We start from the raw sequence: 16294 nt of genomic DNA, 5'->3' as shown, positions 1-16294 counted from the left end.
TTTTTTTTTTTTTTTGTATTGAAAGTGGCATTATATAGCACTAAATCAACTTGATAAAAAAAGTTTTGACAAGGACACAACTGAATTAAAAAATGCTCCAGGTTATCACTTATCAGTCTTTTCTTTGAGACCAGACTCTTCTATCTGCTGTTCTGGCTTCATTTTCCCAGCTTTTTGGCCAAACCGAGAGCTGCAGAAGACAGCCTTTCATACTTCATGCACAGCCTGATTCACCCTCTGAGTCTGGAACATACAGAATAGGGCAGAGGTCATTCAAGAAAAATTGTTTTGTGATCATTAAAGTATGCAACATGACATCATGGACAGATGAGAGGAGTAAGGGAGTGTTGTAGACGAACAGGGAGTGTCCCGCGATTCATGCTCTCCCTGCTGAAATGCTGTATTTCCCTCAGTTTTAGGAATTGCCACATTCACAGGAAAGGAATGCAGTGGTATTTGGTCACCCAGACTGGAATCAACATTTGCACAAAAAAATGTTAGACATGTAAGTAAATAGCTATTTACCGAACCTCAGTGTTAACTCCACAGTTACAAGACTACACTGAAAATTATGCTTAGATGAACACCAAAGGATTTTTTCTCTCCTATACAGTGAAGAGGAGGTCAGTAGTGTCTCACTTCACACCACGACTAAAGTTTAATCATTTTGCAAAAGAAATCTTGGACAATGTATGTAATATCAAACTGCTCCTGGGGTTTTGTACAGCCTTTTCCTTACTAAAACAAGCACTCAGAATTCAGTGTTAGACATCACACTTCTGCTGGTGGATTGTTCACAACCCCTACCTCCTTCTTTAGGGGCTAGAAGTAACCTTGGACAAGGCTTAGGACCCAAAAATGGAGCAGAAATGTGTAATTGGCTGTCTTACTCCTGAAGCTTATGCAAACCAGTCCTGTCAGGTTCGTGGTGCAGGGTCAGGGCTTAAGTGCTTATGTTTTTGCTTTATGCACTGCAGCATTATTTCTTTGCAATGAACTGAAAATTCCATGCTTACGCAAAAACAAGCACAAAGCATTGCTACTTCGTAACCAGACAGGATGGTGGCTGGGTAGCTTCATGGACAATGATCGTTTTGCAGCATTACTGGCCCTGGCTTAAGAGCGTCTTTGTAATAGGCTGCAGTTTTTTTAATTCCCTTCCCTGTTAGATTTGATCTGGCCGTATGTTGAATTAACGTTGCATAAGCAGGTTGTTACGCTTCGGTGCTTGAATTTAAAAACCACAGTACTTTAAGGTGCTTCCTTGGTTCTAAATTTGCTGAAACATCTGATCCATCATACAGAAGGTATCTTTTTGAATAATCAGGTTATTGGCAGCAATAGGCTGCTGTCCTCTGTGCGGACCTTGGACATTTTAGCAATGGCTTGCACAGTTCTTATTGTTAGCAAGGGAACAGAAAACTCAAAGATGATAAATGTTTTCTTTAAGACCATGATTTTTTAAGACTTGTGCTTTTTCTCTAACCTTTTTCTGAGAAGCAGCTAGATCATTTTTACTGGCACATTACCCATGGCCTGCTTGCCTGCAGATGCGCTCCTCCCAGATCTCAGATTGCAATACTGTCTTGCAAAAAGCTGTAAAACAAATTGGCAAGGTGCGGATGTCTTTTTCCCCAACAGACAGAGCCACTAAATGCAAAACAGTCTTTAATTACAACCACTAGCTCAAATCCCAGGGAAGTGTTACAGAGAAAAATTCCCAATCTTGCTCCTTAATACATTGTGAGAAGGCACTTTTTGTTTTAAAATAGTTAAACAGTGAAAATTAAGAAATGCCAGGATTTAAAAGTTGCTTCTGGTATTGAGACTGAATTCTCATATCCTACTGCTGAGCAAAGTTTATCATTTGAGGCTCAATGATGTGCTAAATGCAACAGTATGGTTTTTCATTCAGTGCTGGCCCATGTCCTGCTGGCTCAGCCTTGGGGTGGAATTTTCGTGTGCCTGCCTGTGAAATGCCATGTAAACAAATGCTATGGGGAGAATTTCCAAGAGTATGTAATGGCCAGATATACAAGAGGATGTTGTGTTGGTGTAATGGGCTATCTCCCTTTAGCGGTCTAAGACTTCACCATCTACTAAAGGTATTCCATAGCTCTGTGTTTGAGAAAAAAATAAAAATAAAAATCATAGGTAAGGCACAAATTCTAATCTCAAAGGCAGAACAGGGCACCGAACCCTTGTACCCCACATCCTGGTCGAATGTTTTAATGATGAAATTTCCTTCGTGCTTTGTTTGGACATATATGTGGTCTGAGCACATATACCTACAAATGAGAAAGGCTTAACATCTTTGTTCTGAGAATAAGAAATAACTTTGACCCTGTCTCTGCCTAATGCATCTGAGGTGATATACATATAGGGACGTACCTAAACCTGAATGTACTTTCTTGCTAACTTTGCTGACCAGTTGGTTACATGTGGAGCTGGGGGTTATTAGGGACTATGTTTTGACAGGCATGGGAATTGATGCAAGCCTGGAGCTTCCTTCTAAGCCTAAAGTATTGACTTCCTCTGTACTGATAGTAGCCATAAAACACTTTTGTTTGTTTGTTTGCCTGAAAGCCATGTTTATTCTACCTTCTGGGGCTTATCCTCATTAAATGTGATCATGAATGAGAAAAAATATTCTATTTCACTGTGTTGGAGAGATGAACATTCATAGAAAACGTGCTAAATTCAAATAATAACAGAAACTGTTTAGGCAGGGATAAATCTTGACGATGGGTATTGTTTTGTATAGCTTCGTACAAGCTAAAATATAGTAGCAGAGCATTTTTCTTTCATTTCAGTTTTTTTTTAAATTATGAACTTCCAAGTCTCTCCCGGCTTCTCTCCCCTCTGAAATAATCTGTTCACTTTGTAAGCTTGGAAAGGAACAATCAGATGTGATGTGTGTTTATACAAAAACAATTCATTTAATAGCTAGAGGGAATACCTGTGTAAAAGTAGCATGATTTATAAAGCCCAGGGTCAGCTTTGGAGTTTTTGAGGCCTTAAGCAATGGATGATTACACTGCACTGAGTGGGACCAGAGATAGCAGACTTTGCACCTGCAGTTGCTTTTTCAACCTTTGTACTCCGTGCAATTAATTGCTCAGAAGCCCTTGAGGCTGTTCAAGATTATATGGTCTGAGCTGGTAAAATGAAAAGTCAAAACATCAGGTGAAAAACAAAAGAGCAAAGAAAAGATGTCAATAGAAGGAGTGTCTGAAGGTGAATTAGCAGCAATCTGATTGTTCTGTGTTGAGTCAAAAAACACTGCTGCTCTTAATTCTGTTAGATCTTACTGTATATTACTGGCAAGTATGCTTCTGATGGTTGCTGTGAAGCACTTTTATCACTGTCTGTTTGGATTCTTTCTCCAACTAATGCTTTGAAATGCAGTGAGAAAAGTGTGAAGGAAGTGTTGAGAACAAGTCCATAGATTCCTTCCTTCCAGTGAGGAAGGTAACTGTATAGTGAACACATTAGCACTAAATAGTGAACAAATTAGCATTTAACTGGAAAAAATGAAGCTATAAAGAGCCGTTCCTATAAAATACCGGAGATACTAATATGACTCTTTTGCTTCTTCTCTCACCGCCTTTACATTTGAAAAGCAGTTGCTCTGTACCTCCACATTCCTAATACCCATTATGTGCCTATTTCCATAATTTTTGCATTTAATTATCCTTTTAGTGCTGCTTTTGCTATTCTGTATTTCAAGAATTCTTCTGATTTTGTACATTGACTGCTGTGTGACCTCACTGAAATCTCTTAAAATCCCTTGTCATGATCTCAGTACATGAATTTAGTACACAAACACTTTAAGTAAATTCCAGAAGCCAAATTAAACTTGGCGTCTGACTTCAAAGTGGTACCAGGTTCTAGTCTGTTGTTGTTTGCTCATATAAGCATTTTGAGCTGCATGGTAAATCCTTCTTGACTCTTTTCCCTTTCTTCCAGACTCCAGCCCTTTCTTTTCCCTATTTTTAAATTGAGAATGATGTAAATGTGACAAGACAATTTTAGGTTTCTAATGACCAGAATTGTCAGCAATAAGAAGCTGATGTAATGATTAAAACAGATGGGAGAAGTGCCACTTAATAAACTAAATATCTCACCAAAATTAAAAATAGTAGTATTTCTTTAAATCGTTTCACACCAACAAAGTGCATAAATCTTTTAACAGTGCTTCCCACAGAAAGTTCTACTCCTGCTTAGAAAAGATAAATCTTATGACAAACTCTGGACAAGAGTGTGCACAGGCTTGCTGATAAGAAAGGTGAAGGCCTTTGAAGATTGTACATTCATTTAGATGCAAAGGCTGTCTTGTGGCTCTGCCTCTGCCTTTAACTGTGGTTAAGCTTTTATAAGCTTCTGTTTATTCCAGATGTTCATACTTCTACTCTTGAAAAACATCCTCAGTGTAATGATTTTATGGTACTTAGCCCAGCTTGCGATGTGAAGTGGTATGTGAGAAGATCTCTGAAGGAGTTTGTGGGCTGAGTTCATGATTCTGAGCCTTGTGTGCCAGTTCGACTTACGATAAAGAAATCAGTGTTTGCAGTATTTATAAATTTGACATCTCTAATTTTACCCTCAAAAATCAAAGTGCACACATAGAAAGGTGGAAGTAGGCATTTTTTACCTTCTGCTCCTAGAGGTTTTGCTTCTTCTGAAGTTAGTAATTCTTTATGAATAGAAAGTACAGATTAAAAGTCAAAATTAATGTCCAAACTAAATTATCAGCATAACTTCTAGATGAATTTGACAGACTGTGTTTTGGGGGAGAAAGGGAAGGGAGCATTGCACCTATTGCATTGCATTTATCACTTTTCGTGTTTTGACCTCAAGTCAAATTAATCTCTTTAAAGCTTTCCCCTTCTATTCTGCCTTGACCACACAAATAAGTTCAGTCTGCACTTATAAAAGAGCTTACTTATTAAAAGCACTTCTGAAAGTGCCCATTTTAGTGTCGAGTTGTGACTCGTGTCTTTCAGTGGAGTTCTGCAGCTCCCCTGTAGCCTCTGAAGGATTACTTACATGTCTCCATGCCCTGTGGCACTTTTGAAATTGCTCTTAAATGGTCAGATGTGTCTGCCAGGTTATTCAATTAACATCTGCTTCTGAGAACTCAGAGCCCACACTGGAATGAACACATTCATGCTCCACTGACTGATGCAGCTGCCTGGGCTGGAATTTTTATCAGGACGGACTGTTCTCTTGAACTGACAAATGTGAATGCAGATCCGGGTGGATATTCTCTCTCTGCTTTGCCTCAAAGCCATCAAAATGACCATGTATTATATACACCCTTTCCTAGAATTAGGTGATCAGTACTGAAGGTGAACATACATACAAAGAAACAAAATGTAATGCATTTTGTAAATGTCTGTTTCTTGTCCTCCGTTTCTCCTTATTATTTACATAACTTATCTCAGGCTCATGCAAATGTTTTATCTTTCTTAATGATTAATTCCTGTATCTCTGCCTACAGCTGAACCCGTCTGTTGCCTGGCTCCTTCTCTCCTCTATTAAATGTGGTAACTACATCAATTCTTTCCCCAATCCTTTAGTAAGCTACCATAAATCTTTTCTATAAGGTTTCCAGTTTCCCTTTCTTCTGCTTTCATAACTTGAGGATTTAAGTCATCTGGGCCTAGTGCTTTGTTGGCTTTCAGTAGTTCTAACTGTCTTCTTATCTGTTTTGTGATGCGAGTAAAGCCTTTCAACAATGCACTCCCTCAAGCCTAGGAAAACAAGCCTCAGTACCTAGGATGTTATCTTCTTTCCTTTTTTGTGTACTGATGTGAAAAAGTCATTCAGACCTGCATCATATTAACCATCTATCACTAGCTTTTTGCTTTGATCCTCCAGAATTCCTCCTGTATTGTTTCCTTTGGTTTCAATAAGCATGTTTTATTTTTTAATGTTTTTACTATCAGTTCTCAGTTTTCCATTTAAGCACTGTCTTTATTTACATGTCGAATTTTTTCAGTTTTGTCCCATCTCTCTCTATATTAATTTCCTTCTCGAGGATATACAATTTCCTGACAACCTGCTCACCAGTTCTACTGCTTATATTGCAATATTCTGCTTTTATTCAAAATTTTAAATATCTCACTTCTGCATATTGTTGTTTGTTTTTTTTTTTTAAAGTCAAAAAAATGTAGGCAACTTTTCCTGTAATTCAGCACTTCTAAAAGTGCATTCAGTTGCCAAGTAAACATTGTAAGGTCTCTTTTTACTAATGGCTTAGAACTGTAAGGCTTAGACAAAAATCTTATTGTTTTTAATCACTATCCAAACAGAAAGATACTCACTCTGATCTCAATTTTAAAAGCTCTTCACTACTTTCTGCAAGGTTAGCATGAGGGATATTTTCTTTGTTTTTGTCTTTATCTCATGGATTTTTTAATTTTACAGTGCCATAAAATTAAAAACAAACAAACAAACAAACAACAAAACAAACCCTGTTTTGTTTTTGTGTGTGGCATTATTCAGTTTGGAAGAGTGAATGATTTGATTAAATTGAACTTGTTTAAAAGTGAGTTTGATTAAAAATGAATTCCAGAGGAGACTGGAAAGTGCCAAATCAATCTAAATGATCAGATCAGATTTATGATTTTATGAAAATGAACTGTAGGTAAAAGTATGTGAAAAAGCTGAACTGTTCTTTCCCTCTGAGATCTATCAAATGGTGAATAGTAATCTGTCACTCATAGATGAAAAAAATGATTTGATTTCCAGACACTTCCAGTAACATATCTCTTTTCATAAGTGCTTAGCATATACATGTATTCTGCACTCTTTCGGGATTTGCTTTTTTGGCCTCTACTGCAGATTTGGACTAGTACCCTAAAAGTCCTTATGCTCTTACCCAAGAGAGGCCTAAGTTTGTCCATGGTGGAGCTGTCTTTTTAACACCACTGAGATGGCATCCCAGAGTTTTAACCTTCCTGTCCATTTATTCTGATCCCTAGGACACTGTGAGAACAACCATGACCTATATGCTTGATTGAGTAAGGATGAAGTGTCCTTGATAAGCAGTCTGCCTTTATAGAGTTAACTTGCACATAGTATATGTAACCTTCACTAGACATTTTCCTATATGTACTGCTGTGCTGCACATTTGGTTTGTTGCATCAATACTCTGACATAGAGTTCTAGCACTTTGTAACACACTTCTTTAAAGTCACTGGCATGGGCATGATGCAGAGGCCTTTTCTTGAAGGATATGACACTGCAATGCCTACCCTGCTGTGTTAATGCACTTATTGCTTGGTGAGGAGAAGGCACAGCATAACCAAGTATAGAATCATAGAATCACCAAGATTGGAAAAGACCTCCGAGATCATCCAGTCCAATTGTCCACCTATCACCAATATTTCCCTATTAATCATGTCCCTTGTACCACATTTAAATATTTCTTGAACACCTCCAGGGTCCACCACCTTCCTAGGCAGCCCGTTCCAATGCCTGACCACTCTTTCAAAGAAGTATTTCCTAATATCCAAACAGAATCTCCCCTTGCACAATCTGAAGCCATTCCCTGTAGTTCTAACATCTGTTATATGAGAGAAATGCTGAACTCCACCTCACCGCAACCTCCCTTCAGGTAGTTATACAGAGCAATAAGGTCACCCCTGAGCCTCCTCTTCACCAGACTAAACAATCCCAATTCTCTCAGCCACTCCTCATAAGGCCTGTGCTCCAGATCCGTTACCAGCTTTGTTGCCCTTCTCTGAACACGCTCCAGGGCTTTGATGTCTTCCTTGTCCAGAGGTCCAAAACTGAACACAGTATTTGAGGTCTGGCCTCACCAGTGCTGCAGAGGGATGTTCATTTCCTTGCTCCTGCTGGCAGCACTATTTCTGATACAATCCAGGATCTTTGGCCTTCGGCCACCTGGGCACACTGCTGGCTCATGTTCAGTCGAGCATCAACAAATATCTTCAGGTCGCCTTCCTCTACACATTCTTCCAGCCACTCTGCCCAAAGCCTGCAGCATTGCCTGAGGTCGTTGTGGCTGAAGGGCAGCACCTGGCACATGGTCTAGTTGAACTTCATCCTACTGGCCTCAGCTCAGCTATCCAGCCTGTCCAGGTTGCTCTGTAGGGCCTTCCTACCCCCAGGCAGATTGATACTTCCTGCCAACTTGGTGTCATCTGCAGACTTACTGAAAGTGCACTCAATGCCCTCATCCAGGTCATCAATAAAGACCCTGAACAGGACAGGACCCACTAGTGACCCCTGGGGAACACCATACATGATCAGTTCCCAGCTGGATTTAACTCCATTCACCACCACTCTCTGTGTCCGGCCATTTAGCCAGTTCTTTACCCTGCCAAGAATGTATTTGTCCAAGCCATGGGCTGCCAGCTTCTGCAAGAGACAGTGTTGAAGGCTTTGGTAAAGTCTAGGTAGACTATGTCGACAGCCTTTCCCTCATCCAGCAGGTGATCATGGAAGTAGATCAGATTGGTCAAGCAGGAATTGCCCTTCACAAACCCATGCCAGTTGACCTGCACATGCCATGAGATCATGCTGTGTGATGTAGTTTAAGCAGGGTCCCAAGAGCCACACAGGCATGTAGACTGGCGTGGAAGGGCCAGCTGAGATTAGAGACTTTGCTGTAAAAAGTCCTAAAATGAAATGTAGAGGAACAACTTCTCCAAGATAGAGAATAGTATCATATTGCCCTTCTTCTGAACTTGATTTGCATCAGGAGGGCTAGAGAGAGAGTCAGTGCTCAGCCTATGACTATGAAAAACATTATTCCTTGTGGGTCAAGAAAAATCCCTCATCACCCATTGGGGAGTGGAGGAAAAGTGCTTCAAAGGGAACATCTATGCCTCCATCCACATGCTGCCTCTGGAGCAAATGATTGGTGACAACTGCTTTTGCCTCTTAGTCAGGGTGGTGATCTGTGTTAAAATTACACTGTAGTGGTTGTAGGATGTCCCCATTTCTGATTAGTCCATTTGATGTGACTTTCTGCTTTTCTGGTACTAGAGAGAAGCATCCTTTAAGACCGTTCAGTAGCAGAGACTCTTTGTCACTACTCTTCGTGAGCTCTCAGACTCTGTCTGGAATTTCCAAGCACGTGCCATAAGTTGTCTGGGTAATCTCACTGAGGAGAGTGCCAGGGCCCTGCTGAAGCCCAGAACAGGGAGATGCAGCTTTGGACCTGGAAGTGAAATTCTCAGTGACCTTCCATATGCTCTGGGCGCTAGGATAGGGACAAAGTATAGGATAGGGCCACCTCTATGGGAATTACTAACTTACATGATTACTTATATGCTACAGCAATGTTTTCCCTGCAATTTTGTGTGAGTGAAAGAAGATCTTTTAGTTACAGGGGCAAAACAGTGAAATCAGCAAAGCAGACTTCTTTCATTTTTTCTTCAGAGGGTCATCCTGCAAAACACTCCAAAAACTTGAGATCCTTACTCAAAATACAAGGGCTTTTTGGCTCTGACTTTGGTTTGCATGTGGTGTTAACCTTAGTGGTCCCATAAAAATGGGTCTTTCAGTGTTTGTGACTGGGTTGTATCCAACCTCAGCTGGTTCTCCTAAGGCAGGCTGGTCTACCAAGGAACAAAAAGGTCAAACTTTGTAGAGCTTTCTTTCTCTCAGAGAGAGAAGAAGAAACTGTCATATATTTGTTTTCTCCATACAATGGTTCTTTTTTCTTGCTTCTGACTATCTTGCTATATATAACTCTAAAGTCTTTTAACTGTAAAGAAATATGGTGATGACTTCAGAATGACTAGTATGCTGAAAAATATTTTTCAAAGAATGACTAAGACTTATTTCATATGGTGAAATTTTTACTTCCTGAATTAACTACGTTTAAACCTAGGAATTAAGTTTTTGCCTCAGTGGCTCGTTGGAGAGGAGCTGACTTTCCATTCAACAGTTTATGACATTGAAGAAAGAGAACAACTCTTTTCTACAGTAGGAATATATAATTTTTCTTTTAGCATGAATGTAGCTGGCATGTTGATTCACAAGTGGACACATTCTGTGAGTCCCTCATGAGATTTTCTCTACTGTCAGATATTTAAACATATTTTTATTTGATTAGGCATGCACCTATTTTACTTGAGAGGTAAAACATTTGCATGCCATGTGGTTCAAAATTAATTTTTCTGCAATACTAACTGCTAACTGTGTGATCTTGCCATAATGTGCCTGCCGATTGTAGAGAGGAGAAAAAAACTTTTTGTAATTTGCCTAGAGACTGTTTATTCGACAATATCCATGCTTTCTGTTTGATACCTTTTCAGATAGCTCTGGAATGAAACAAATTCATCTTAATCTCTTTCAGTGGTATTTACATTCAATCCATTTAAAACACATAATGGATTTTCCTTCATGAAAAACTTCCTAGAACTGTGTTGAAAATGAATTTGGAAAACAACCATGAAGCAACAAGATAATACACAAGTGCTTTCATCTGCATCAGCCTCTAACTGGTCTAAAACCAGAGCCCGGAGCTTGAGACCTAGTCTCTTGGAAATACTGGATCAGTACTCCCATACCTGAGATTTCCATATACTTTTGCCTGCATTTGAAAACAACCACAGCCCAAATACTGGGCAGGGGCATGTCTTTTTTGTATTCTGGGGGAATGAAGTGCTGTCTTCAAGCAATTCATCTAAGTTTTGTTTGTGAGCAATGGGCAAATGTAGCAAGAGACTGCAGCTGTGTTATTTTAGAGTTGAGTTGAACTGCCTTGAGATAACATTGCCTCATTTGACTTTTGCCTCCCTATAGACTAAGTTTGGCATGAGTGTTTTTTTCTTGTAAAGTGAAAAAAATCACATCTGTGAAATCCATGAAACAAGACTGAATAATTAAAAAATGCTTTTCTCTTTGGTCTTCCTCTGACAGCATTTGGTCAACTCTCTTCTCACACCCAAATGAGCTGCGTTTCATTTAGATAGTAAGAATAACTCTAATATCAATTAAGTGATAATAATGTCAGATTAGGTAAAATAGAAGCAACAACTTTGGAAAAACTAGTATATAACACTAGTGGTCATTTGTCTTTCTGACTCCTAGTGCTTTAATTAGAATTTTTTTTTTTTTCCCCAAGGTATCACATCAGAGCAGAAATAAGGTACAGTCAGACAAAGGAAATAAGGTAGCACAAGTGTTTCAAGCTAAAATAGACTGAGACTCTGCACCATGTTTTTCGAAAGCTCTGCTCCCTTTGCAGCTCTTGAATGTGGCTCTGTTTTCCCAGACAAGTTCTAGACTCTGCTTGATAGGAGAGAGTTTGGTGGTGGACTCCAAACCATGGCTAGTGCAGCACTACTTTCATTCAATTATGGAAAGAGGACCCTCTAACCTTACTCCTTAGACTAGAGGTACTGTGGATCTTACTCTGGAGGGTTTCAGCCTTGCTTGTAATGTTAAGATCTCACTTCAGAAAAATGAGCCTAATGTGGATGGATCCTCAACTGTTGTTTCACCAGCTGTTTCTTATCATCCCAGGAATAAAAATTTGGAGATCTAAGGCACTAACTACTCCTATAATAGGTATGTCTGTTTTGATTACTTAATACCCAGTGAAAGAGCTGTTGAAGAAATCCAGCAGTATTCACTTAATCAGATATTGTCTTACTTGGGTCCAAGGAAAGCAGACGATCTGTCCAAGAAGTGTCTGATCTAAAAATGGACAAAATTTTGAGCATGTGATGAAATAGATCTACAGAAAACATTAATAGCAGAACATTAAGAACTGCATTGATACCAACAAGTAACCACATTCTAGTATCAACATATCCTGGGAAAAAAAACTGTTGCTCATTTTTACTCTTGTACGTTCTAATTGACTGCTTACCTAATTTCCAGAATTATGGGACTACATGGAAACACTACAGCTCTAAACCATACTGCTTTACCAGTGGGAACAAGAAAAAGCAATTCCTTCTCAGATCAACAGACTTTTAAAGAAAAAAATATATTTTTCCTTGAATTCTGTATAATGAACTATCATTTCCCAATCACAAAAATATGTTCTTTGACCTTGAGAAGAAAGTCAGTCAAACTATCTGTAGTCACTGATGAGCAGAGCAAGCCAAGGCTAAAGAATAAGGATTAGGTGCTAAACACATTTGTACCTTCTTGTTCACAACAGTTAGAACAGAAAATGCATCCTGATTACACGTCCGGTATTTTACAAGAGAGACAAGAGGTTAACCCTCAGTCTGATGAAACAACTAACAGGTTGTTTTTTTCACACAGTGTTGAGATCTTTTTAGAGAATATCATATTATCTTTCTCTGAGTTCAAATGGCTTTTGCAAATGTAGAAAACTGTTTTATATTCACAGTCACCACAAAGTATTTCACACACTTAAGCACCTCCCTTATCTTCCTTCTCTGTAGCATGTGGGCTTCCTCTCAGTGGCAGTGCACTTGACTAAAGTGTAAAGAAGCACACAGAAATTGGTCTAAAAACAGTCTACAGAGGTGTTCCACTTCCTTACTGCAGACATGGCAGATCAGTTATCAAATGATAGATGAGTGCAGTAGCTCCTGACACTTTAATCAATTGCCTTTTCACCTCTTTCCTTGGTAAGAGGAATTACAGCTTTTCCATTGAGGACACTTAGGAAGTTAAATTGTGAACATCACTGTGTTCATTTTTTCATGTCGACATAAGGAAGAATCCTCTACAGACTTCCTGTTCTTAGAAGGAGCTCTGCCCCCTCAATAGCATAGAATTACTGACAAAGTTTGGTAGTGCTTACCTCTATCATATCATCTGTTCAGATCCAGGGCTGACTTTTAATTCAGTTTCAGACATTCAGCCAGACACTTTAAAGAACTTGAGGCTTGGAAAATGCACAGTCTCATGGTTTGCAGCTAGAGTTTATATGCTATTGCTAGTGACACATTTGGGGAAAAGAAATGGCTGTGACTGACTGACTTAATCAGGCTCTAAGCGTCAGCTGTGTATTAGCTTGGCTCATGCTGCTGGATTTAGTGAACTATGAAAGACATTTTTGTCTTACACTGACTATATCATGTTAAGGATATATTGCATTTCAGCAAATATCTTCCAACAGTACATTTTTTCATTTCACATTATCCTTCCTAACATGATGAAATTGCATTTAGATTTGATAGCATGACTACAAAATTTCCTGCTAGCGTGTGGTAGCAGGGTTTTACAGGCAGCTGAGAAGTAATGCAGGCTGAATTGTTGACTCGCCTCATGTGATGTTCTGATGAGCGATCTAGCAATGGTGGCCAAGGCGAAATACAGGTAGAAGACCCTGCAAGCATACTGATGAATGAGACTAAAATTCATAATCATTGCAACTAATTCAGTGAGACATGTTGGACAAACCTCTGAACTAAGTTCTATAGGTATACTTGCTGATATCCCATCTGTTCTGATCCAAAAGCATGCTTTCTGGTTATTTAACTGTTGTTTGGAAAGTCCGGTAAAAAGGGGCAGCTGTATGTAAATGCAGTAAACTAAGCACAGGCACCAAGAAAGTATGGTAAGAGAAGTTTCAAGAGTATGTATGTTTTACAAAGCCTCGCTCTTGTTGAAACTTTGTTCAGTCAAGTTTAACCTTTGCACAGTATCATCCTTTTTCCATTATTAGGGTTGTTGCCTACCTTTTCCCTTCCTAAAGCTGCCTGTTTTTTTGAGGTGTACATTACTCACAAGTCTGAGGTAGCTACTGAATTCAGACGTATTTCTCCATTGCACAGTCTTATTTCTGGTTAAATTCAGGAATTCCAAAAATAATATCAGGGAGGAAAACTCAAAAGCTCACTGCTTTTTTTTTTTTTGATTTTTTTTTTCTGAGGCTGTTTTAGACCATATTTCCAATGATCAGGCTGCGCTCTTTAGTTCTGTGCTATATACATATGCTGCGTGTGCTACAAAAGATGTTTTTTTTAGCTTCTCCATACAGCCTATTAAACAGTAGTTGGAATACTTCCATCCCTAAAGGGAAATCTTTGGCACAAATAATATTGTCATTTGGATAGGCTAGACATACTTTTGCAAAGTGACCTTGTAAAAATATTGTCTGAGGTATGACTGAGCCTTAATTATATGACAGTGAGGCACTATATTCCGGTCCCTCTGGAATATGAGGTCTCATCTGAAACCAGCTGAAATTAGACAAAAAAAACAGCAATGGGCATCAGTTAGAGTTAAAATAAATTTATTTATTTATTTTTTAGTTGTAGATGTTTATGTAAATTCCTTGTTTGGCAAAGCCAAACATTGCTTTCTGTGGTTTTTCTGCCTGATGATTTTTGTCTTCAGAAAATAATAGAAAGTATTGGAAAGAGACTTTTCTGATTTCATTATAAATATGCCTAAGTCTGGCATGGTTAGGCCAGAATACAATTTCTCTCTCTGTCTCAGTCACACGCATAGGTTGATGGTTAGAATAGATAATTTTTATGGTCTTTCCAACCTTTGTGATTCTGTGATTCTTGAACTCTCTCAAATAATTTTCTGCGACAGTCATTATCATTAGGACAACAGCTTACAATGTATTAAAATGTGCAGATTTCTGTTTCTCCTCAAGACTTTAAAATCTGTATTCCTAAGTCCATAAGGCAGAGACAGATATGATAGTTAAACATGTTATTAACCAGCTCGTGACCTGAATCATTATTAACGTTTTCATGCTTACTATTTCATGTCACCTAAACTGTTCGTTCATGACAACAGATGGGACCAAACCACGCTCTATCAGTTGAAGTAATTCTTATGCTTTATTTGTAAACTTTTTGCTTTGTATTTTCTATAAATAATTTCTATAAAAGGGCAAATATAGTATAGCTGTAATGGCAATCTTCTAAAAAATATCATACAGTCTGTATGTACAGTCACTGGAATGACTACACATTCACTGTATGCCATTTCAGGACCGTAGCTTTAGAGAGGAGGGCACAGTACCTAATAATATAGATCATAGAGGCCATCCAGTGAAAAAATGCAAAAAAAGAAAAAATGGGAAAAATACAAGTTTGCTTGCAAATGGGTATTGCTCATTGCTTGCCAAGAATGTGAACACAGTACAAGCAGGTGAAAGAAATTTGAGTGTGATGTTCTGTTAAAATCTGTTTGACTCAAAAGTTACTTCTGAAGAACGCATGATATTTCAGAGCCAGTTTTTCTGCTGCAAATAGCTGCTGACAAAAACATGATCTTCCAGACTCTGCTCAATATAAAAAGCTTCAGCTTTGGATGCTTCATTACTTCCAAAATGTCGCTGCCAAAATTAAAGGGCTGCTTTCTAACTGTGCCCTTTTACTCTTATGAACAAATAATAAAGTGGAGCAAGTTAGAACTCAAATAACCTTATGAATATTGGACAGAATTTTCAAATCTGTGGCTCCTATTTACTGGGGAATCTGAATGTTGTTCCTTGTAATGTTCTGTAGTCAATGAATTGAACAAACTAAAAATAGAGCCTGTTGTAGAATTTCTTTGTATTATGAGTTCTTTTCCATGTGGTCTTCTAGGTCAAGAATAATAGATTTTCCCTCTAACTTCTACATACCTCAAAGTTCTTCATTACAGCTTCAGAGTATGCAACTTTTTTCTAGTGTATTGAGATCTAAGAACAGTATTTTTTTTTGAGGAAATTATGTACTTTGTGTAGTCTCTACAAATGTCTGCAAATTCAGAATTATTAAGGTAGGCAACATGATCTTGTTTTAATGGTACTTTGTAAGTAGAAGCTTATTATCAATCTGTTTATGTTTAAAAAATTGAAAAGAAAAGTTTGAGTTCTTTTTTCCTGAAAATTAGTTCTCTGAATTTTTTACAGCTTTGGAGAGGCACCAGATATCAGCTGCAGTTTGCAGTTAGAAGATTCTCATTCTGAGATCAGATTTCTTGTGTATCAGAACCATATACTATGCCAAGTGATATCAGTTCAGTGTAACAGTCTGATGTAGTAGAAATATCTAGCAGTTTCCAGCTTTCATCATTTATGTATGACTTAAAGGATATGATCCAGAGTAACGGAGAAAACATTTTTGGCATGATGCTGTTTCTTTGTGTATTTCAGGAACAACAACAAAAAAAAGGGAGATATACAGGGAGACTATTTTAAACATAATGAAGTTGAATTTTCAATTATAAGTCTACTCACTGAAGCTTTGGATTTTTTTTTTTTTATATTTGTGTGTTGTATGTACAGAAACTATATGCACACAACATTTATTAAGCACATCATAATAAAATAAATTGGACCTCAGTTGAAGTGTGGTATTTGTGAGGGTTGCGC

The 16294-nt window shown here is 38.3% G+C and overlaps 1 long non-coding RNA gene across 1 annotated transcript; it reads left to right on the top strand.

Moving 5' to 3' along the window:
- Window positions 1-9849: 9849 nt before the first annotated feature.
- On the top strand, window positions 9850-10902 carry LOC116217506. The gene is made up of 2 exons (XR_004162138.1): window positions 9850-9966; window positions 10340-10902. It is a non-coding gene; the product is annotated as an uncharacterized LOC116217506 (long non-coding RNA).
- Window positions 10903-16294: the final 5392 nt, after the last annotated feature.

This window comes from Meleagris gallopavo, chromosome Z (assembly GCF_000146605.3).
Source record: "Meleagris gallopavo isolate NT-WF06-2002-E0010 breed Aviagen turkey brand Nicholas breeding stock chromosome Z, Turkey_5.1, whole genome shotgun sequence".
NCBI lineage: Eukaryota > Metazoa > Chordata > Aves > Galliformes > Phasianidae > Meleagris > Meleagris gallopavo.
This window is presented reverse-complemented; position numbering and strand designations above follow the sequence as displayed.